Raw genomic sequence first — 24,763 nt, 5'->3', positions numbered from 1 at the left:
GGCTTCTGGGCAAATGCTGCATGCCTGCCAGCATTGTGGCTGCCGTCCTGGACTTTGTTTTGATCTTCGTGATCAGCGTAGATCGCCCTGTATGTAGAGGGGGCTCTGGCATGCCTCAGGCAAGGAAGTGGAAACACCTTTTGTCTTTCCTGTAAAGCACCCTTCCCTTTGAGGCACATTCCAGCACGCAAGGAAGGACTCGCAGAACGCCCTATGTAGGCACCTTGGAGGCTACGAGGATTCCTCGTTCAACTAGGGAATTCCTCCGTTTCTCATAAGGTCCCAGTATCAAAGTTGAACCCAGCCCACGTACGTGTCGTTTCTGAAGAACCAAAGGAGGCACGAGAAGCACTGTGCTACCTTCTCAGAATAATGTTTTATTTAGGCAGGGAGATTTGCACTGTGCGGATGACCTAAGCGATTTAAGGCGCTCGGGAGGTCTAGGTGGCCTTGAACCTGCCAAAAGACTAGCAGGGCTCAGGAGGAAACGGTTGATTTTCCAGGCTGCATCTAAAAGTCGTGTTTCTGCTTGGCAGAGAGAGACGGCAGGTGTGTAAAGCGAGAAGGAACACGAAGCACAGAGTTGTTTCACTGCAGCTCAGGGTCCGCCCTGAGAGCCACTGGCATTACACCGAGGACTTTCCAGAACTCTGGTCGGGGCACACTTGAAAGACTTGTCAGTCTATCGATCCAACGAAGGAAACACTGCCTTGCCTTTCACGGTGCACTCAAAGAGACGACCCGGAGTACCCAGGTAGCGAGCGGCACGGTGCGCAGTCGGCCAAGAAGAGTCACTGAGCACACAGCGTTCTTCCAAGGGACGTGGTGAGGCGGCGGGAGTCCTAGGAAGGGCACACTGGCCTGAATGCCCTACCTTCCCTGCCGGGGTCATGGAAATCGTTTGCACACGGCCACCCGTGGATGGAAACCCGGACATTACGTTGAGCCTGGGGGACAGGTCTGCTTTTCCCGTTATGTGAAGAGGGCTGCTGGAGGCCTCCTGCCGCGAGTAGGAAACACTGTGTTAATCGAGGAAAGCTGCCTCTCCCTCAGTCGGCATTGCCACTGTGAAGAGATGACGGGCAACCGCACTGGTTTTCACTTAAGTTGGAGGCCGCAGGTGGCCTGCTTTCCCGTTGGGAAAATAACGCTTCCCTCCTTAGGTCCCGATGCCAGACTTGGCACAGCCCACGGACGGGTAGTTTCTGAGCAACGAAAAGAGACTCACGCAGCCCCCTGGACCTTCCCTGATAAAACTTTGGCACGAAGGGAGTTCTGCTTGGGCTGAGTGGCGTGACCGACATAATTCCTTGGGTTAGGCCAAAGTGTCCTTTTCCCTTACAAAAGCTTAGGCAGTGTTGCAGGGGCAACAAGTCCGTATGTCAGGCTGCATCTAAAGTCGACTGTCTGCTTGGCGGGCGAGGGCAGGCTGGCGTTCCCAGGATGAACAGCGAGCCGAGGGTTTTTCCCATTGCAGTTCGGGTTCAGCGGCGGGGACCACTTGCAGTACACCTAAGACCTGCTAGACCTGTGCTCGGGAGGACTTTCGAAAGACTGGCAATCCACCTGTGCGACCAAGAGAGCGGTGTTTTGCCTTTCACTCTTCATTCCAAGAGATGATCCGAAGGGCCTAGGTCCCTGTACGTTGGTAGGTCGCCTAAGAAGTGGCATCCGGTACACACTGTGTTTCCATGAGACGTGGTGAGGACGCGGGAGTCCCAGGAGTCCTGCAAAGCACACTAGCGTTTAGCCACTGCTTGGAGTGAGGCTCCCTGGGAAACGCTGCGTGCCTGCCCGGCGCTGTGGATGCAATTCCCGGACCTTGCCTTCAGCTTGGCGCTCAGCGTAGTGTTCCTTTTAGGTAGAGGCGACCCTGGGGTGCCTCAGGAGTGGACGTGGAAACACACTATGCCTCTCAAGGAAAGCCCACTTTCCGTCCAAAGACATGCCAGCAGGCACGCGTGGGCTGACAGAGCACTGTATTTCAGGCAGCTTTCACGTTGAACCACCCTTCTTTCCAGTTGGGAGGTACTACAGTGCTCTGAAGGTCCCAATCTCAAAGTTGAGCACGGCCCCACGTACCTATAGGTTCTCCCGCACCGAAAGGGACACAAGGAGGACTGTGGCCCCCCCTCTGAATAACTTGGTAGCCGGGGTGTGGCGCACTGTGCGAATGGCATGAAATATTGGAGGGGCTAGGTCGAGTGAGTTAGGTGTCCCTGCAGCTGCCAAAAGCCTAGCAGTGTGCAGGGGGAAACCGTCCATTTTCCAGACTGCAGCTAACGTCGAGTGACTGCTCGCCAGAACGAGCCGGTAGCTAAGTACACCCAGAAGGAACACTACGCACCGGCTTTCTCCTTGCTCCTCAGCGGCAGCACTGAGAGACACACTAGGCATTACACCTAAGACCTTCTACACCTCTGTTCGGGGAGCACTTTTGAATGTCTTGGCTATCTAGCTATCCAACAAAGAAAAGAGTGTGTTGCCTCTCACTCGGCATGCAAAGAGATGATCCGGAGGGCTTTGGTAGCGGCACGGTGCTCAGGGGGCCAAGAAGAGTACTCGGTACACAGTGTTCTTCCAGGGGACATGCTGAGGCAGCGGGGGTCCTGGGAAAGGCCCACGAACATTCATGCACTACTTGCCTAAGGTTTCGTGGAAAGCCTCTGCACGCCTCAGTTCGTGGAGGGACTACCTGAACCTTACTTTGGTCCTCGCGGAACAGCACAGTGTTCCCTTTATGTATATAGGGCGCCGGGAGGCCTCCTGCACGGTACAGAAAGCAGAGTGTTTCTCTAGGAGAGCTCCCTTTCCCTCACATAGCCATTCTACTGGTGAAGAGAACACGAGCAACCACACTGTGTCTCAGGACGCTCTGAGGCCGCACTTTCAGCTCTCCCGCTGGGAAAGTAATGCTCTTCGCTCTAGGTAACCAATATCAAAATTGAACCCAGCACATGCACCTGTAGTTTCTGACCAACCAAGAGAGACTCAAGCAGCACGCTGGACCTTCCCTGATAAAACTTTGGCGCCAAGGGGCTCCGGCATGGGCTGAATGGCTTCAAGGACACGATTCCCGGGGATAGGCCCAATGGTCCCTGTAGCTCAGAAAACCCGAGGTAGCGTTCAGGGGCAAATTGTACGTTTGTCGGGCTGCCTCTGTAGTCGGCCTTCTGCTTGGCAGAGAGAAGACGGCAGGTAAGGGTTCCCAGTCTGAACAATAAACACAGCGTTTTGTCATTGCAGCAGTGGTTCAGCAGTGGGGACCTTTTGCATTACACCTGAGACCTGCTAGGCCTGTGCTCGGGAGGCCTGTTGAAAGCCTGGCAATCTCCATGGGCACCGAAGAGAGAGAGCAGAGCGTCGCCTTTCCTTCTCCATGCAGAGAAATGATCCGAAGGGGCCTAGGGACCTGTGTTTGGGTAGGTCGCCTAAGAAGAGGCATTGGGTACACAGTGTTTTCCCACGCCCAGGGGGTGAGGACCCAGGAGTCCTAGGAGTCCTGAGCGGCACGCTAGCGTTAAGCCACTGCCATGACTAAGGCTTCTGGGCAAATGCTGCATGCCTGCCAGCATTGTGGCTGCCGTCCTGGACTTTGTTTTGATCTTCGTGATCAGCGTAGATCGCCCGGTATGTAGAGGGGGCTCTGGCATGCCTCAGGCAAGGACGTGGAAACACCTTTTGTCTTTCCTGTAAAGCACCCTTCCCTTTGAGGCACATTCCAGCACGCAAGGAAGGACTCGCAGAACGCCCTATGTAGGCACCTTGGAGGCTACGAGGATTCCTCGTTCAACTAGGGAATTCCTCCGTTTCTCATAAGGTCCCAGTATCAAAGTTGAACCCAGCCCACGTACGTGTCGTTTCTGAAGAACCAAAGGAGGCACGAGAAGCACTGTGCTACCTTCTCAGAATAATGTTTTATTTAGGCAGGGAGATTTGCACTGTGCGGATGACCTAAGCGATTTAAGGCGCTCGGGAGGTCTAGGTGGCCTTGAACCTGCCAAAAGACTAGCAGGGCTCAGGAGGAAACGGTTGATTTTCCAGGCTGCATCTAAAAGTCGTGTTTCTGCTTGGCAGAGAGAGACGGCAGGTGTGTAAAGCGAGAAGGAACACGAAGCACAGAGTTGTTTCACTGCAGCTCAGGGTCCGCCCTGAGAGCCACTGGCATTACACCGAGGACTTTCCAGAACTCTGGTCGGGGCACACTTGAAAGACTTGTCAGTCTATCGATCCAACGAAGGAAACACTGCCTTGCCTTTCACGGTGCACTCAAAGAGACGACCCGGAGTACCCAGGTAGCGAGCGGCACGGTGCGCAGTCGGCCAAGAAGAGTCACTGAGCACACAGCGTTCTTCCAAGGGACGTGGTGAGGCGGCGGGAGTCCTAGGAAGGGCACACTGGCCTGAATGCCCTACCTTCCCTGCCGGGGTCATGGAAATCGTTTGCACACGGCCACCCGTGGATGGAAACCCGGACATTACGTTGAGCCTGGGGGACAGGTCTGCTTTTCCCGTTATGTGAAGAGGGCTGCTGGAGGCCTCCTGCCGCGAGTAGGAAACACTGTGTTAATCGAGGAAAGCTGCCTCTCCCTCAGTCGGCATTGCCACTGTGAAGAGATGACGGGCAACCGCACTGGTTTTCACTTAAGTTGGAGGCCGCAGGTGGCCTGCTTTCCCGTTGGGAAAATAACGCTTCCCTCCTTAGGTCCCGATGCCAGACTTGGCACAGCCCACGGACGGGTAGTTTCTGAGCAACGAAAAGAGACTCACGCAGCCCCCTGGACCTTCCCTGATAAAACTTTGGCACGAAGGGAGTTCTGCTTGGGCTGAGTGGCGTGACCGACATAATTCCTTGGGTTAGGCCAAAGTGTCCTTTTCCCTTACAAAAGCTTAGGCAGTGTTGCAGGGGCAACAAGTCCGTATGTCAGGCTGCATCTAAAGTCGACTGTCTGCTTGGCGGGCGAGGGCAGGCTGGCGTTCCCAGGATGAACAGCGAGCCGAGGGTTTTTCCCATTGCAGTTCGGGTTCAGCGGCGGGGACCACTTGCAGTACACCTAAGACCTGCTAGACCTGTGCTCGGGAGGACTTTCGAAAGACTGGCAATCCACCTGTGCGACCAAGAGAGCGGTGTTTTGCCTTTCACTCTTCATTCCAAGAGATGATCCGAAGGGCCTAGGTCCCTGTACGTTGGTAGGTCGCCTAAGAAGTGGCATCCGGTACACACTGTGTTTCCATGAGACGTGGTGAGGACGCGGGAGTCCCAGGAGTCCTGCAAAGCACACTAGCGTTTAGCCACTGCTTGGAGTGAGGCTCCCTGGGAAACGCTGCGTGCCTGCCCGGCGCTGTGGATGCAATTCCCGGACCTTGCCTTCAGCTTGGCGCTCAGCGTAGTGTTCCTTTTAGGTAGAGGCGACCCTGGGGTGCCTCAGGAGTGGACGTGGAAACACACTATGCCTCTCAAGGAAAGCCCACTTTCCGTCCAAAGACATGCCAGCAGGCACGCGTGGGCTGACAGAGCACTGTATTTCAGGCAGCTTTCACGTTGAACCACCCTTCTTTCCAGTTGGGAGGTACTACAGTGCTCTGAAGGTCCCAATCTCAAAGTTGAGCACGGCCCCACGTACCTATAGGTTCTCCCGCACCGAAAGGGACACAAGGAGGACTGTGGCCCCCCCTCTGAATAACTTGGTAGCCGGGGTGTGGCGCACTGTGCGAATGGCATGAAATATTGGAGGGGCTAGGTCGAGTGAGTTAGGTGTCCCTGCAGCTGCCAAAAGCCTAGCAGTGTGCAGGGGGAAACCGTCCATTTTCCAGACTGCAGCTAACGTCGAGTGACTGCTCGCCAGAACGAGCCGGTAGCTAAGTACACCCAGAAGGAACACTACGCACCGGCTTTCTCCTTGCTCCTCAGCGGCAGCACTGAGAGACACACTAGGCATTACACCTAAGACCTTCTACACCTCTGTTCGGGGAGCACTTTTGAATGTCTTGGCTATCTAGCTATCCAACAAAGAAAAGAGTGTGTTGCCTCTCACTCGGCATGCAAAGAGATGATCCGGAGGGCTTTGGTAGCGGCACGGTGCTCAGGGGGCCAAGAAGAGTACTCGGTACACAGTGTTCTTCCAGGGGACATGCTGAGGCAGCGGGGGTCCTGGGAAAGGCCCACGAACATTCATGCACTACTTGCCTAAGGTTTCGTGGAAAGCCTCTGCACGCCTCAGTTCGTGGAGGGACTACCTGAACCTTACTTTGGTCCTCGCGGAACAGCACAGTGTTCCCTTTATGTATATAGGGCGCCGGGAGGCCTCCTGCACGGTACAGAAAGCAGAGTGTTTCTCTAGGAGAGCTCCCTTTCCCTCACATAGCCATTCTACTGGTGAAGAGAACACGAGCAACCACACTGTGTCTCAGGACGCTCTGAGGCCGCACTTTCAGCTCTCCCGCTGGGAAAGTAATGCTCTTCGCTCTAGGTAACCAATATCAAAATTGAACCCAGCACATGCACCTGTAGTTTCTGACCAACCAAGAGAGACTCAAGCAGCACGCTGGACCTTCCCTGATAAAACTTTGGCGCCAAGGGGCTCCGGCATGGGCTGAATGGCTTCAAGGACACGATTCCCGGGGATAGGCCCAATGGTCCCTGTAGCTCAGAAAACCCGAGGTAGCGTTCAGGGGCAAATTGTACGTTTGTCGGGCTGCCTCTGTAGTCGGCCTTCTGCTTGGCAGAGAGAAGACGGCAGGTAAGGGTTCCCAGTCTGAACAATAAACACAGCGTTTTGTCATTGCAGCAGTGGTTCAGCAGTGGGGACCTTTTGCATTACACCTGAGACCTGCTAGGCCTGTGCTCGGGAGGCCTGTTGAAAGCCTGGCAATCTCCATGGGCACCGAAGAGAGAGAGCAGAGCGTCGCCTTTCCTTCTCCATGCAGAGAAATGATCCGAAGGGGCCTAGGGACCTGTGTTTGGGTAGGTCGCCTAAGAAGAGGCATTGGGTACACAGTGTTTTCCCACGCCCAGGGGGTGAGGACCCAGGAGTCCTAGGAGTCCTGAGCGGCACGCTAGCGTTAAGCCACTGCCATGACTAAGGCTTCTGGGCAAATGCTGCATGCCTGCCAGCATTGTGGCTGCCGTCCTGGACTTTGTTTTGATCTTCGTGATCAGCGTAGATCGCCCGGTATGTAGAGGGGGCTCTGGCATGCCTCAGGCAAGGACGTGGAAACACCTTTTGTCTTTCCTGTAAAGCACCCTTCCCTTTGAGGCACATTCCAGCACGCAAGGAAGGACTCGCAGAACGCCCTATGTAGGCACCTTGGAGGCTACGAGGATTCCTCGTTCAACTAGGGAATTCCTCCGTTTCTCATAAGGTCCCAGTATCAAAGTTGAACCCAGCCCACGTACGTGTCGTTTCTGAAGAACCAAAGGAGGCACGAGAAGCACTGTGCTACCTTCTCAGAATAATGTTTTATTTAGGCAGGGAGATTTGCACTGTGCGGATGACCTAAGCGATTTAAGGCGCTCGGGAGGTCTAGGTGGCCTTGAACCTGCCAAAAGACTAGCAGGGCTCAGGAGGAAACGGTTGATTTTCCAGGCTGCATCTAAAAGTCGTGTTTCTGCTTGGCAGAGAGAGACGGCAGGTGTGTAAAGCGAGAAGGAACACGAAGCACAGAGTTGTTTCACTGCAGCTCAGGGTCCGCCCTGAGAGCCACTGGCATTACACCGAGGACTTTCCAGAACTCTGGTCGGGGCACACTTGAAAGACTTGTCAGTCTATCGATCCAACGAAGGAAACACTGCCTTGCCTTTCACGGTGCACTCAAAGAGACGACCCGGAGTACCCAGGTAGCGAGCGGCACGGTGCGCAGTCGGCCAAGAAGAGTCACTGAGCACACAGCGTTCTTCCAAGGGACGTGGTGAGGCGGCGGGAGTCCTAGGAAGGGCACACTGGCCTGAATGCCCTACCTTCCCTGCCGGGGTCATGGAAATCGTTTGCACACGGCCACCCGTGGATGGAAACCCGGACATTACGTTGAGCCTGGGGGACAGGTCTGCTTTTCCCGTTATGTGAAGAGGGCTGCTGGAGGCCTCCTGCCGCGAGTAGGAAACACTGTGTTAATCGAGGAAAGCTGCCTCTCCCTCAGTCGGCATTGCCACTGTGAAGAGATGACGGGCAACCGCACTGGTTTTCACTTAAGTTGGAGGCCGCAGGTGGCCTGCTTTCCCGTTGGGAAAATAACGCTTCCCTCCTTAGGTCCCGATGCCAGACTTGGCACAGCCCACGGACGGGTAGTTTCTGAGCAACGAAAAGAGACTCACGCAGCCCCCTGGACCTTCCCTGATAAAACTTTGGCACGAAGGGAGTTCTGCTTGGGCTGAGTGGCGTGACCGACATAATTCCTTGGGTTAGGCCAAAGTGTCCTTTTCCCTTACAAAAGCTTAGGCAGTGTTGCAGGGGCAACAAGTCCGTATGTCAGGCTGCATCTAAAGTCGACTGTCTGCTTGGCGGGCGAGGGCAGGCTGGCGTTCCCAGGATGAACAGCGAGCCGAGGGTTTTTCCCATTGCAGTTCGGGTTCAGCGGCGGGGACCACTTGCAGTACACCTAAGACCTGCTAGACCTGTGCTCGGGAGGACTTTCGAAAGACTGGCAATCCACCTGTGCGACCAAGAGAGCGGTGTTTTGCCTTTCACTCTTCATTCCAAGAGATGATCCGAAGGGCCTAGGTCCCTGTACGTTGGTAGGTCGCCTAAGAAGTGGCATCCGGTACACACTGTGTTTCCATGAGACGTGGTGAGGACGCGGGAGTCCCAGGAGTCCTGCAAAGCACACTAGCGTTTAGCCACTGCTTGGAGTGAGGCTCCCTGGGAAACGCTGCGTGCCTGCCCGGCGCTGTGGATGCAATTCCCGGACCTTGCCTTCAGCTTGGCGCTCAGCGTAGTGTTCCTTTTAGGTAGAGGCGACCCTGGGGTGCCTCAGGAGTGGACGTGGAAACACACTATGCCTCTCAAGGAAAGCCCACTTTCCGTCCAAAGACATGCCAGCAGGCACGCGTGGGCTGACAGAGCACTGTATTTCAGGCAGCTTTCACGTTGAACCACCCTTCTTTCCAGTTGGGAGGTACTACAGTGCTCTGAAGGTCCCAATCTCAAAGTTGAGCACGGCCCCACGTACCTATAGGTTCTCCCGCACCGAAAGGGACACAAGGAGGACTGTGGCCCCCCCTCTGAATAACTTGGTAGCCGGGGTGTGGCGCACTGTGCGAATGGCATGAAATATTGGAGGGGCTAGGTCGAGTGAGTTAGGTGTCCCTGCAGCTGCCAAAAGCCTAGCAGTGTGCAGGGGGAAACCGTCCATTTTCCAGACTGCAGCTAACGTCGAGTGACTGCTCGCCAGAACGAGCCGGTAGCTAAGTACACCCAGAAGGAACACTACGCACCGGCTTTCTCCTTGCTCCTCAGCGGCAGCACTGAGAGACACACTAGGCATTACACCTAAGACCTTCTACACCTCTGTTCGGGGAGCACTTTTGAATGTCTTGGCTATCTAGCTATCCAACAAAGAAAAGAGTGTGTTGCCTCTCACTCGGCATGCAAAGAGATGATCCGGAGGGCTTTGGTAGCGGCACGGTGCTCAGGGGGCCAAGAAGAGTACTCGGTACACAGTGTTCTTCCAGGGGACATGCTGAGGCAGCGGGGGTCCTGGGAAAGGCCCACGAACATTCATGCACTACTTGCCTAAGGTTTCGTGGAAAGCCTCTGCACGCCTCAGTTCGTGGAGGGACTACCTGAACCTTACTTTGGTCCTCGCGGAACAGCACAGTGTTCCCTTTATGTATATAGGGCGCCGGGAGGCCTCCTGCACGGTACAGAAAGCAGAGTGTTTCTCTAGGAGAGCTCCCTTTCCCTCACATAGCCATTCTACTGGTGAAGAGAACACGAGCAACCACACTGTGTCTCAGGACGCTCTGAGGCCGCACTTTCAGCTCTCCCGCTGGGAAAGTAATGCTCTTCGCTCTAGGTAACCAATATCAAAATTGAACCCAGCACATGCACCTGTAGTTTCTGACCAACCAAGAGAGACTCAAGCAGCACGCTGGACCTTCCCTGATAAAACTTTGGCGCCAAGGGGCTCCGGCATGGGCTGAATGGCTTCAAGGACACGATTCCCGGGGATAGGCCCAATGGTCCCTGTAGCTCAGAAAACCCGAGGTAGCGTTCAGGGGCAAATTGTACGTTTGTCGGGCTGCCTCTGTAGTCGGCCTTCTGCTTGGCAGAGAGAAGACGGCAGGTAAGGGTTCCCAGTCTGAACAATAAACACAGCGTTTTGTCATTGCAGCAGTGGTTCAGCAGTGGGGACCTTTTGCATTACACCTGAGACCTGCTAGGCCTGTGCTCGGGAGGCCTGTTGAAAGCCTGGCAATCTCCATGGGCACCGAAGAGAGAGAGCAGAGCGTCGCCTTTCCTTCTCCATGCAGAGAAATGATCCGAAGGGGCCTAGGGACCTGTGTTTGGGTAGGTCGCCTAAGAAGAGGCATTGGGTACACAGTGTTTTCCCACGCCCAGGGGGTGAGGACCCAGGAGTCCTAGGAGTCCTGAGCGGCACGCTAGCGTTAAGCCACTGCCATGACTAAGGCTTCTGGGCAAATGCTGCATGCCTGCCAGCATTGTGGCTGCCGTCCTGGACTTTGTTTTGATCTTCGTGATCAGCGTAGATCGCCCTGTATGTAGAGGGGGCTCTGGCATGCCTCAGGCAAGGAAGTGGAAACACCTTTTGTCTTTCCTGTAAAGCACCCTTCCCTTTGAGGCACATTCCAGCACGCAAGGAAGGACTCGCAGAACGCCCTATGTAGGCACCTTGGAGGCTACGAGGATTCCTCGTTCAACTAGGGAATTCCTCCGTTTCTCATAAGGTCCCAGTATCAAAGTTGAACCCAGCCCACGTACGTGTCGTTTCTGAAGAACCAAAGGAGGCACGAGAAGCACTGTGCTACCTTCTCAGAATAATGTTTTATTTAGGCAGGGAGATTTGCACTGTGCGGATGACCTAAGCGATTTAAGGCGCTCGGGAGGTCTAGGTGGCCTTGAACCTGCCAAAAGACTAGCAGGGCTCAGGAGGAAACGGTTGATTTTCCAGGCTGCATCTAAAAGTCGTGTTTCTGCTTGGCAGAGAGAGACGGCAGGTGTGTAAAGCGAGAAGGAACACGAAGCACAGAGTTGTTTCACTGCAGCTCAGGGTCCGCCCTGAGAGCCACTGGCATTACACCGAGGACTTTCCAGAACTCTGGTCGGGGCACACTTGAAAGACTTGTCAGTCTATCGATCCAACGAAGGAAACACTGCCTTGCCTTTCACGGTGCACTCAAAGAGACGACCCGGAGTACCCAGGTAGCGAGCGGCACGGTGCGCAGTCGGCCAAGAAGAGTCACTGAGCACACAGCGTTCTTCCAAGGGACGTGGTGAGGCGGCGGGAGTCCTAGGAAGGGCACACTGGCCTGAATGCCCTACCTTCCCTGCCGGGGTCATGGAAATCGTTTGCACACGGCCACCCGTGGATGGAAACCCGGACATTACGTTGAGCCTGGGGGACAGGTCTGCTTTTCCCGTTATGTGAAGAGGGCTGCTGGAGGCCTCCTGCCGCGAGTAGGAAACACTGTGTTAATCGAGGAAAGCTGCCTCTCCCTCAGTCGGCATTGCCACTGTGAAGAGATGACGGGCAACCGCACTGGTTTTCACTTAAGTTGGAGGCCGCAGGTGGCCTGCTTTCCCGTTGGGAAAATAACGCTTCCCTCCTTAGGTCCCGATGCCAGACTTGGCACAGCCCACGGACGGGTAGTTTCTGAGCAACGAAAAGAGACTCACGCAGCCCCCTGGACCTTCCCTGATAAAACTTTGGCACGAAGGGAGTTCTGCTTGGGCTGAGTGGCGTGACCGACATAATTCCTTGGGTTAGGCCAAAGTGTCCTTTTCCCTTACAAAAGCTTAGGCAGTGTTGCAGGGGCAACAAGTCCGTATGTCAGGCTGCATCTAAAGTCGACTGTCTGCTTGGCGGGCGAGGGCAGGCTGGCGTTCCCAGGATGAACAGCGAGCCGAGGGTTTTTCCCATTGCAGTTCGGGTTCAGCGGCGGGGACCACTTGCAGTACACCTAAGACCTGCTAGACCTGTGCTCGGGAGGACTTTCGAAAGACTGGCAATCCACCTGTGCGACCAAGAGAGCGGTGTTTTGCCTTTCACTCTTCATTCCAAGAGATGATCCGAAGGGCCTAGGTCCCTGTACGTTGGTAGGTCGCCTAAGAAGTGGCATCCGGTACACACTGTGTTTCCATGAGACGTGGTGAGGACGCGGGAGTCCCAGGAGTCCTGCAAAGCACACTAGCGTTTAGCCACTGCTTGGAGTGAGGCTCCCTGGGAAACGCTGCGTGCCTGCCCGGCGCTGTGGATGCAATTCCCGGACCTTGCCTTCAGCTTGGCGCTCAGCGTAGTGTTCCTTTTAGGTAGAGGCGACCCTGGGGTGCCTCAGGAGTGGACGTGGAAACACACTATGCCTCTCAAGGAAAGCCCACTTTCCGTCCAAAGACATGCCAGCAGGCACGCGTGGGCTGACAGAGCACTGTATTTCAGGCAGCTTTCACGTTGAACCACCCTTCTTTCCAGTTGGGAGGTACTACAGTGCTCTGAAGGTCCCAATCTCAAAGTTGAGCACGGCCCCACGTACCTATAGGTTCTCCCGCACCGAAAGGGACACAAGGAGGACTGTGGCCCCCCCTCTGAATAACTTGGTAGCCGGGGTGTGGCGCACTGTGCGAATGGCATGAAATATTGGAGGGGCTAGGTCGAGTGAGTTAGGTGTCCCTGCAGCTGCCAAAAGCCTAGCAGTGTGCAGGGGGAAACCGTCCATTTTCCAGACTGCAGCTAACGTCGAGTGACTGCTCGCCAGAACGAGCCGGTAGCTAAGTACACCCAGAAGGAACACTACGCACCGGCTTTCTCCTTGCTCCTCAGCGGCAGCACTGAGAGACACACTAGGCATTACACCTAAGACCTTCTACACCTCTGTTCGGGGAGCACTTTTGAATGTCTTGGCTATCTAGCTATCCAACAAAGAAAAGAGTGTGTTGCCTCTCACTCGGCATGCAAAGAGATGATCCGGAGGGCTTTGGTAGCGGCACGGTGCTCAGGGGGCCAAGAAGAGTACTCGGTACACAGTGTTCTTCCAGGGGACATGCTGAGGCAGCGGGGGTCCTGGGAAAGGCCCACGAACATTCATGCACTACTTGCCTAAGGTTTCGTGGAAAGCCTCTGCACGCCTCAGTTCGTGGAGGGACTACCTGAACCTTACTTTGGTCCTCGCGGAACAGCACAGTGTTCCCTTTATGTATATAGGGCGCCGGGAGGCCTCCTGCACGGTACAGAAAGCAGAGTGTTTCTCTAGGAGAGCTCCCTTTCCCTCACATAGCCATTCTACTGGTGAAGAGAACACGAGCAACCACACTGTGTCTCAGGACGCTCTGAGGCCGCACTTTCAGCTCTCCCGCTGGGAAAGTAATGCTCTTCGCTCTAGGTAACCAATATCAAAATTGAACCCAGCACATGCACCTGTAGTTTCTGACCAACCAAGAGAGACTCAAGCAGCACGCTGGACCTTCCCTGATAAAACTTTGGCGCCAAGGGGCTCCGGCATGGGCTGAATGGCTTCAAGGACACGATTCCCGGGGATAGGCCCAATGGTCCCTGTAGCTCAGAAAACCCGAGGTAGCGTTCAGGGGCAAATTGTACGTTTGTCGGGCTGCCTCTGTAGTCGGCCTTCTGCTTGGCAGAGAGAAGACGGCAGGTAAGGGTTCCCAGTCTGAACAATAAACACAGCGTTTTGTCATTGCAGCAGTGGTTCAGCAGTGGGGACCTTTTGCATTACACCTGAGACCTGCTAGGCCTGTGCTCGGGAGGCCTGTTGAAAGCCTGGCAATCTCCATGGGCACCGAAGAGAGAGAGCAGAGCGTCGCCTTTCCTTCTCCATGCAGAGAAATGATCCGAAGGGGCCTAGGGACCTGTGTTTGGGTAGGTCGCCTAAGAAGAGGCATTGGGTACACAGTGTTTTCCCACGCCCAGGGGGTGAGGACCCAGGAGTCCTAGGAGTCCTGAGCGGCACGCTAGCGTTAAGCCACTGCCATGACTAAGGCTTCTGGGCAAATGCTGCATGCCTGCCAGCATTGTGGCTGCCGTCCTGGACTTTGTTTTGATCTTCGTGATCAGCGTAGATCGCCCTGTATGTAGAGGGGGCTCTGGCATGCCTCAGGCAAGGAAGTGGAAACACCTTTTGTCTTTCCTGTAAAGCACCCTTCCCTTTGAGGCACATTCCAGCACGCAAGGAAGGACTCGCAGAACGCCCTATGTAGGCACCTTGGAGGCTACGAGGATTCCTCGTTCAACTAGGGAATTCCTCCGTTTCTCATAAGGTCCCAGTATCAAAGTTGAACCCAGCCCACGTACGTGTCGTTTCTGAAGAACCAAAGGAGGCACGAGAAGCACTGTGCTACCTTCTCAGAATAATGTTTTATTTAGGCAGGGAGATTTGCACTGTGCGGATGACCTAAGCGATTTAAGGCGCTCGGGAGGTCTAGGTGGCCTTGAACCTGCCAAAAGACTAGCAGGGCTCAGGAGGAAACGGTTGATTTTCCAGGCTGCATCTAAAAGTCGTGTTTCTGCTTGGCAGAGAGAGACGGCAGGTGTGTAAAGCGAGAAGGAACACGAAGCACAGAGTTGTTTCACTGCAGCTCAGGGTCCGCCCTGAGAGCCACTGGCATTACACCGAGGACTTTCCAGAACTCTGGTCGGGGCACACTTGAAAGACTTGTCAGTCTATCGATCCAACGAAGGAAACACTGCCTTGCCTTTCACGGTGCACTCAAAGAGACGACCCGGAGTACCCAGGTAGCGAGCGGCACGGTGCGCAGTCGGCCAAGAAGAGTCACTGAGCACACAGCGTTCTTCCAAGGGACGTGGTGAGGCGGCGGGAGTCCTAGGAAGGGCACACTGGCCTGAATGCCCTACCTTCCCTGCCGGGGTCATGGAAATCGTTTGCACACGGCCACCCGTGGATGGAAACCCGGACATTACGTTGAGCCTGGGGGACAGGTCTGCTTTTCCCGTTATGTGAAGAGGGCTGCTGGAGGCCTCCTGCCGCGAGTAGGAAACACTGTGTTAATCGAGGAAAGCTGCCTCTCCCTCAGTCGGCATTGCCACTGTGAAGAGATGACGGGCAACCGCACTGGTTTTCACTTAAGTTGGAGGCCGCAGGTGGCCTGCTTTCCCGTTGGGAAAATAACGCTTCCCTCCTTAGGTCCCGATGCCAGACTTGGCACAGCCCACGGACGGGTAGTTTCTGAGCAACGAAAAGAGACTCACGCAGCCCCCTGGACCTTCCCTGATAAAACTTTGGCACGAAGGGAGTTCTGCTTGGGCTGAGTGGCGTGACCGACATAATTCCTTGGGTTAGGCCAAAGTGTCCTTTTCCCTTACAAAAGCTTAGGCAGTGTTGCAGGGGCAACAAGTCCGTATGTCAGGCTGCATCTAAAGTCGACTGTCTGCTTGGCGGGCGAGGGCAGGCTGGCGTTCCCAGGATGAACAGCGAGCCGAGGGTTTTTCCCATTGCAGTTCGGGTTCAGCGGCGGGGACCACTTGCAGTACACCTAAGACCTGCTAGACCTGTGCTCGGGAGGACTTTCGAAAGACTGGCAATCCACCTGTGCGACCAAGAGAGCGGTGTTTTGCCTTTCACTCTTCATTCCAAGAGATGATCCGAAGGGCCTAGGTCCCTGTACGTTGGTAGGTCGCCTAAGAAGTGGCATCCGGTACACACTGTGTTTCCATGAGACGTGGTGAGGACGCGGGAGTCCCAGGAGTCCTGCAAAGCACACTAGCGTTTAGCCACTGCTTGGAGTGAGGCTCCCTGGGAAACGCTGCGTGCCTGCCCGGCGCTGTGGATGCAATTCCCGGACCTTGCCTTCAGCTTGGCGCTCAGCGTAGTGTTCCTTTTAGGTAGAGGCGACCCTGGGGTGCCTCAGGAGTGGACGTGGAAACACACTATGCCTCTCAAGGAAAGCCCACTTTCCGTCCAAAGACATGCCAGCAGGCACGCGTGGGCTGACAGAGCACTGTATTTCAGGCAGCTTTCACGTTGAACCACCCTTCTTTCCAGTTGGGAGGTACTACAGTGCTCTGAAGGTCCCAATCTCAAAGTTGAGCACGGCCCCACGTACCTATAGGTTCTCCCGCACCGAAAGGGACACAAGGAGGACTGTGGCCCCCCCTCTGAATAACTTGGTAGCCGGGGTGTGGCGCACTGTGCGAATGGCATGAAATATTGGAGGGGCTAGGTCGAGTGAGTTAGGTGTCCCTGCAGCTGCCAAAAGCCTAGCAGTGTGCAGGGGGAAACCGTCCATTTTCCAGACTGCAGCTAACGTCGAGTGACTGCTCGCCAGAACGAGCCGGTAGCTAAGTACACCCAGAAGGAACACTACGCACCGGCTTTCTCCTTGCTCCTCAGCGGCAGCACTGAGAGACACACTAGGCATTACACCTAAGACCTTCTACACCTCTGTTCGGGGAGCACTTTTGAATGTCTTGGCTATCTAGCTATCCAACAAAGAAAAGAGTGTGTTGCCTCTCACTCGGCATGCAAAGAGATGATCCGGAGGGCTTTGGTAGCGGCACGGTGCTCAGGGGGCCAAGAAGAGTACTCGGTACACAGTGTTCTTCCAGGGGACATGCTGAGGCAGCGGGGGTCCTGGGAAAGGCCCACGAACATTCATGCACTACTTGCCTAAGGTTTCGTGGAAAGCCTCTGCACGCCTCAGTTCGTGGAGGGACTACCTGAACCTTACTTTGGTCCTCGCGGAACAGCACAGTGTTCCCTTTATGTATATAGGGCGCCGGGAGGCCTCCTGCACGGTACAGAAAGCAGAGTGTTTCTCTAGGAGAGCTCCCTTTCCCTCACATAGCCATTCTACTGGTGAAGAGAACACGAGCAACCACACTGTGTCTCAGGACGCTCTGAGGCCGCACTTTCAGCTCTCCCGCTGGGAAAGTAATGCTCTTCGCTCTAGGTAACCAATATCAAAATTGAACCCAGCACATGCACCTGTAGTTTCTGACCAACCAAGAGAGACTCAAGCAGCACGCTGGACCTTCCCTGATAAAACTTTGGCGCCAAGGGGCTCCGGCATGGGCTGAATGGCTTCAAGGACACGATTCCCGGGGATAGGCCCAATGGTCCCTGTAGCTCAGAAAACCCGAGGTAGCGTTCAGGGGCAAATTGTACGTTTGTCGGGCTGCCTCTGTAGTCGGCCTTCTGCTTGGCAGAGAGAAGACGGCAGGTAAGGGTTCCCAGTCTGAACAATAAACACAGCGTTTTGTCATTGCAGCAGTGGTTCAGCAGTGGGGACCTTTTGCATTACACCTGAGACCTGCTAGGCCTGTGCTCGGGAGGCCTGTTGAAAGCCTGGCAATCTCCATGGGCACCGAAGAGAGAGAGCAGAGCGTCGCCTTTCCTTCTCCATGCAGAGAAATGATCCGAAGGGGCCTAGGGACCTGTGTTTGGGTAGGTCGCCTAAGAAGAGGCATTGGGTACACAGTGTTTTCCCACGCCCAGGGGGTGAGGACCCAGGAGTCCTAGGAGTCCTGAGCGGCACGCTAGCGTTAAGCCACTGCCATGACTAAGGCTTCTGGGCAAATGCTGCATGCCTGCCAGCATTGTGGCTGCCGTCCTGGACTTTGTTTTGATCTTCGTGATCAGCGTAGATCGCCCGGTATGTAGAGGGGGCTCTGGCATGCCTCAGGCAAGGAAGTGGAAACACCTTTTGTCTTTCCTGTAAAGCACCCTTCCCTTTGAGGCACATTCCAGCACGCAAGGAAGGACTCGCAGAACGCCCTATGTAGGCACCTTGGAGGCTACGAGGATTCCTCGTTCAACTAGGGAATTCCTCCGTTTCTCATAAGGTCCCAGTATCAAAGTTGAACCCAGCCCACGTACGTGTCGTTTCTGAAGAACCAAAGGAGGCACGAGAAGCACTGTGCTACCTTCTCAGAATAATGTTTTATTTAGGCAGGGAGATTTGCACTGTGCGGATGACCTAAGCGATTTAAGGCGCTCGGGAGGTCTAGGTGGCCTTGAACCTGCCAAAAGACTAGCAGGGCTCAGGAGGAAACGGTTGATTTTCCAGGCTGCATCTAAAAGTCGTGTTTCTGCTTGGCAGAGAGAGACGGCAGGTGTGTAAAGCGAGAAGGAACACGAAGCACAGAGTTGTTTCACTGCAGCTCAGGGTCCGCCCTGAGAGCCACTGGCATTACACCGAGGACTTTCCAGAACTCTGGTCGGGGCACACTTGAAAGACTTGTCAGTCTATCGATCCAACGAAGGAAACACTGCCTTGCCTTTCACGGTGCACTCAAAGAGACGACCCGGAGTACCCAGGTAGCGAGCGGCACGGTGCGCAGTCGGCCAAGAAGAGTCACTGAGCACACAGCGTTCTTCCAAGGGACGTGGTGAGGCGGCGGGAGTCCTAGGAAGGGCACACTGGCCTGAATGCCCTACCTTCCCTGCCGGGGTCATGGAAATCGTTTGCACACGGCCACCCGTGGATGGAAACCCGGACATTACGTTGAGCCTGGGGGACAGGTCTGCTTTTCCCGTTATGTGAAGAGGGCTGCTGGAGGCCTCCTGCCGCGAGTAGGAAACACTGTGTTAATCGAGGAAAGCTGCCTCTCCCTCAGTCGGCATTGCCACTGTGAAGAGATGACGGGCAACCGCACTGGTTTTCACTTAAGTTGGAGGCCGCAGGTGGCCTGCTTTCCCGTTGGGAAAATAACGCTTCCCTCCTTAGGTCCCGATGCCAGACTTGGCACAGCCCACGGACGGGTAGTTTCTGAGCAACGAAAAGAGACTCACGCAGCCCCCTGGACCTTCCCTGATAAAACTTTGGCACGAAGGGAGTTCTGCTTGGGCTGAGTGGCGTGACCGACATAATTCCTTGGGTTAGGCCAAAGTGTCCTTTTCCCTTACAAAAGCTTAGGCAGTGTTGCAGGGGCAACAAGTCCGTATGTCAGGCTGCATCTAAAGTCGACTGTCTGCTTGGCGGGCGAGGGCAGGCTGGCGTTCCCAGGATGAACAGCGAGCCGAGGGTTTTTCCCATTGCAGTTCGGGTTCAGCGGCGGGGACCACTTGCAGTACACCTAAGACCTGCTAGACCTGTGCTCGGGAGGACTTTCGAAAGACTGGCAATCCACCTGTGCGACCAAGAGAGCGGTGTTTTGCCTTTCACTCTTCATTCCAAGAGATGATCCGAAGGGCCTAGGTCCCTGTACGTTGGTAGGTCGCCTAAGAAGTGGCATCCGGTACACACTGTGTTTCCATGAGACGTGGTGAGGACGCGGGAGTCCCAGGAGTCCTGCAAAGCACACTAGCGTTTAGCCACTGCTTGGAGTGAGGCTCCCTGGGAAACGCTGCGTGCCTGCCCGGCGCTGTGGATGCAATTCCCGGACCTTGCCTTCAGCTTGGCGCTCAGCGTAGTGTTCCTTTTAGGTAGAGGCGACCCTGGGGTGCCTCAGGAGTGGACGTGGAAACACACTATGCCTCTCAAGGAAAGCCCACTTTCCGTCCAAAGACATGCCAGCAGGCACGCGTGGGCTGACAGAGCACTGTATTTCAGGCAGCTTTCACGTTGAACCACCCTTCTTTCCAGTTGGGAGGTACTACAGTGCTCTGAAGGTCCCAATCTCAAAGTTGAGCACGGCCCCACGTACCTATAGGTTCTCCCGCACCGAAAGGGACACAAGGAGGACTGTGGCCCCCCCTCTGAATAACTTGGTAGCCGGGGTGTGGCGCACTGTGCGAATGGCATGAAATATTGGAGGGGCTAGGTCGAGTGAGTTAGGTGTCCCTGCAGCTGCCAAAAGCCTAGCAGTGTGCAGGGGGAAACCGTCCATTTTCCAGACTGCAGCTAACGTCGAGTGACTGCTCGCCAGAACGAGCCGGTAGCTAAGTACACCCAGAAGGAACACTACGCACCGGCTTTCTCCTTGCTCCTCAGCGGCAGCACTGAGAGACACACTAGGCATTACACCTAAGACCTTCTACACCTCTGTTCGGGGAGCACTTTTGAATGTCTTGGCTATCTAGCTATCCAACAAAGAAAAGAGTGTGTTGCCTCTCACTCGGCATGCAAAGAGATGATCCGGAGGGCTTTGGTAGCGGCACGGTGCTCAGGGGGCCAAGAAGAGTACTCGGTACACAGTGTTCTTCCAGGGGACATGCTGAGGCAGCGGGGGTCCTGGGAAAGGCCCACGAACATTCATGCACTACTTGCCTAAGGTTTCGTGGAAAGCCTCTGCACGCCTCAGTTCGTGGAGGGACTACCTGAACCTTACTTTGGTCCTCGCGGAACAGCACAGTGTTCCCTTTATGTATATAGGGCGCCGGGAGGCCTCCTGCACGGTACAGAAAGCAGAGTGTTTCTCTAGGAGAGCTCCCTTTCCCTCACATAGCCATTCTACTGGTGAAGAGAACACGAGCAACCACACTGTGTCTCAGGACGCTCTGAGGCCGCACTTTCAGCTCTCCCGCTGGGAAAGTAATGCTCTTCGCTCTAGGTAACCAATATCAAAATTGAACCCAGCACATGCACCTGTAGTTTCTGACCAACCAAGAGAGACTCAAGCAGCACGCTGGACCTTCCCTGATAAAACTTTGGCGCCAAGGGGCTCCGGCATGGGCTGAATGGCTTCAAGGACACGATTCCCGGGGATAGGCCCAATGGTCCCTGTAGCTCAGAAAACCCGAGGTAGCGTTCAGGGGCAAATTGTACGTTTGTCGGGCTGCCTCTGTAGTCGGCCTTCTGCTTGGCAGAGAGAAGACGGCAGGTAAGGGTTCCCAGTCTGAACAATAAACACAGCGTTTTGTCATTGCAGCAGTGGTTCAGCAGTGGGGACCTTTTGCATTACACCTGAGACCTGCTAGGCCTGTGCTCGGGAGGCCTGTTGAAAGCCTGGCAATCTCCATGGGCACCGAAGAGAGAGAGCAGAGCGTCGCCTTTCCTTCTCCATGCAGAGAAATGATCCGAAGGGGCCTAGGGACCTGTGTTTGGGTAGGTCGCCTAAGAAGAGGCATTGGGTACACAGTGTTTTCCCACGCCCAGGGGGTGAGGACCCAGGAGTCCTAGGAGTCCTGAGCGGCACGCTAGCGTTAAGCCACTGCCATGACTAAGGCTTCTGGGCAAATGCTGCATGCCTGCCAGCATTGTGGCTGCCGTCCTGGACTTTGTTTTGATCTTCGTGATCAGCGTAGATCGCCCGGTATGTAGAGGGGGCTCTGGCATGCCTCAGGCAAGGACGTGGAAACACCTTTTGTCTTTCCTGTAAAGCACCCTTCCCTTTGAGGCACATTCCAGCACGCAAGGAAGGACTCGCAGAACGCCCTATGTAGGCACCTTGGAGGCTACGAGGATTCCTCGTTCAACTAGGGAATTCCTCCGTTTCTCATAAGGTCCCAGTATCAAAGTTGAACCCAGCCCACGTACGTGTCGTTTCTGAAGAACCAAAGGAGGCACGAGAAGCACTGTGCTACCTTCTCAGAATAATGTTTTATTTAGGCAGGGAGATTTGCACTGTGCGGATGACCTAAGCGATTTAAGGCGCTCGGGAGGTCTAGGTGGCCTTGAACCTGCCAAAAGACTAGCAGGGCTCAGGAGGAAACGGTTGATTTTCCAGGCTGCATCTAAAAGTCGTGTTTCTGCTTGGCAGAGAGAGACGGCAGGTGTGTAAAGCGAGAAGGAACACGAAGCACAGAGTTGTTTCACTGCAGCTCAGGGTCCGCCCTGAGAGCCACTGGCATTACACCGAGGACTTTCCAGAACTCTGGTCGGGGCACACTTGAAAGACTTGTCAGTCTATCGATCCAACGAAGGAAACACTGCCTTGCCTTTCACGGTGCACTCAAAGAGACGACCCGGAGTACCCAGGTAGCGAGCGGCACGGTGCGCAGTCGGCCAAGAAGAGTCACTGAGCACACAGCGTTCTTCCAAGGGACGTGGTGAGGCGGCGGGAGTCCTAGGAAGGGCACACTGGCCTGAATGCCCTACCTTCCCTGCCGGGGTCATGGAAATCGTTTGCACACGGCCACCCGTGGATGGAAACCCGGACATTACGTTGAGCCTGGGGGACAGGTCTGCTTTTCCCGTTATGTGAAGAGGGCTGCTGGAGGCCTCCTGCCGCGAGTAGGAAACACTGTGTTAATCGAGGAAAGCTGCCTCTCCCTCAGTCGGCATTGCCACTGTGAAGAGATGACGGGCAACCGCACTGGTTTTCACTTAAGTTGGAGGCCGCAGGTGGCCTGCTTTCCCGTTGGGAAAATAACGCTTCCCTCCTTAGGTCCCGATGCCAGACTTGGCACAGCCCACGGACGGGTAGTTTCTGAGCAACGAAAAGAGACTCACGCAGCCCCCTGGACCTTCCCTGATAAAACTTTGGCACGAAGGGAGTTCTGCTTGGGCTGAGTGGCGTGACCGACATAATTCCTTGGGTTAGGCCAAAGTGTCCTTTTCCCTTACAAAAGCTTAGGCAGTGTTGCAGGGGCAACAAGTCCGTATGTCAGGCTGCATCTAAAGTCGACTGTCTGCTTGGCGGGCGAGGGCAGGCTGGCGTTCCCAGGATGAACAGCGAGCCGAGGGTTTTTCCCATTGCAGTTCGGGTTCAGCGGCGGGGACCACTTGCAGTACACCTAAGACCTGCTAGACCTGTGCTCGGGAGGACTTTCGAAAGACTGGCAATCCACCTGTGCGACCAAGAGAGCGGTGTTTTGCCTTTCACTCTTCATTCCAAGAGATGATCCGAAGGGCCTAGGTCCCTGTACGTTGGTAGGTCGCCTAAGAAGTGGCATCCGGTACACACTGTGTTTCCATGAGACGTGGTGAGGACGCGGGAGTCCCAGGAGTCCTGCAAAGCACACTAGCGTTTAGCCACTGCTTGGAGTGAGGCTCCCTGGGAAACGCTGCGTGCCTGCCCGGCGCTGTGGATGCAATTCCCGGACCTTGCCTTCAGCTTGGCGCTCAGCGTAGTGTTCCTTTTAGGTAGAGGCGACCCTGGGGTGCCTCAGGAGTGGACGTGGAAACACACTATGCCTCTCAAGGAAAGCCCACTTTCCGTCCAAAGACATGCCAGCAGGCACGCGTGGGCTGACAGAGCACTGTATTTCAGGCAGCTTTCACGTTGAACCACCCTTCTTTCCAGTTGGGAGGTACTACAGTGCTCTGAAGGTCCCAATCTCAAAGTTGAGCACGGCCCCACGTACCTATAGGTTCTCCCGCACCGAAAGGGACACAAGGAGGACTGTGGCCCCCCCTCTGAATAACTTGGTAGCCGGGGTGTGGCGCACTGTGCGAATGGCATGAAATATTGGAGGGGCTAGGTCGAGTGAGTTAGGTGTCCCTGCAGCTGCCAAAAGCCTAGCAGTGTGCAGGGGGAAACCGTCCATTTTCCAGACTGCAGCTAACGTCGAGTGACTGCTCGCCAGAACGAGCCGGTAGCTAAGTACACCCAGAAGGAACACTACGCACCGGCTTTCTCCTTGCTCCTCAGCGGCAGCACTGAGAGACACACTAGGCATTACACCTAAGACCTTCTACACCTCTGTTCGGGGAGCACTTTTGAATGTCTTGGCTATCTAGCTATCCAACAAAGAAAAGAGTGTGTTGCCTCTCACTCGGCATGCAAAGAGATGATCCGGAGGGCTTTGGTAGCGGCACGGTGCTCAGGGGGCCAAGAAGAGTACTCGGTACACAGTGTTCTTCCAGGGGACATGCTGAGGCAGCGGGGGTCCTGGGAAAGGCCCACGAACATTCATGCACTACTTGCCTAAGGTTTCGTGGAAAGCCTCTGCACGCCTCAGTTCGTGGAGGGACTACCTGAACCTTACTTTGGTCCTCGCGGAACAGCACAGTGTTCCCTTTATGTATATAGGGCGCCGGGAGGCCTCCTGCACGGTACAGAAAGCAGAGTGTTTCTCTAGGAGAGCTCCCTTTCCCTCACATAGCCATTCTACTGGTGAAGAGAACACGAGCAACCACACTGTGTCTCAGGACGCTCTGAGGCCGCACTTTCAGCTCTCCCGCTGGGAAAGTAATGCTCTTCGCTCTAGGTAACCAATATCAAAATTGAACCCAGCACATGCACCTGTAGTTTCTGACCAACCAAGAGAGACTCAAGCAGCACGCTGGACCTTCCCTGATAAAACTTTGGCGCCAAGGGGCTCCGGCATGGGCTGAATGGCTTCAAGGACACGATTCCCGGGGATAGGCCCAATGGTCCCTGTAGCTCAGAAAACCCGAGGTAGCGTTCAGGGGCAAATTGTACGTTTGTCGGGCTGCCTCTGTAGTCGGCCTTCTGCTTGGCAGAGAGAAGACGGCAGGTAAGGGTTCCCAGTCTGAACAATAAACACAGCGTTTTGTCATTGCAGCAGTGGTTCAGCAGTGGGGACCTTTTGCATTACACCTGAGACCTGCTAGGCCTGTGCTCGGGAGGCCTGTTGAAAGCCTGGCAATCTCCATGGGCACCGAAGAGAGAGAGCAGAGCGTCGCCTTTCCTTCTCCATGCAGAGAAATGATCCGAAGGGGCCTAGGGACCTGTGTTTGGGTAGGTCGCCTAAGAAGAGGCATTGGGTACACAGTGTTTTCCCACGCCCAGGGGGTGAGGACCCAGGAGTCCTAGGAGTCCTGAGCGGCACGCTA

Source organism: Balaenoptera ricei, chromosome 4, assembly GCF_028023285.1.
Source record: "Balaenoptera ricei isolate mBalRic1 chromosome 4, mBalRic1.hap2, whole genome shotgun sequence".
NCBI lineage: Eukaryota > Metazoa > Chordata > Mammalia > Artiodactyla > Balaenopteridae > Balaenoptera > Balaenoptera ricei.
The sequence above is the reverse complement of the archived record's forward strand: the minus strand, read 5'-3'. Positions refer to the sequence as shown.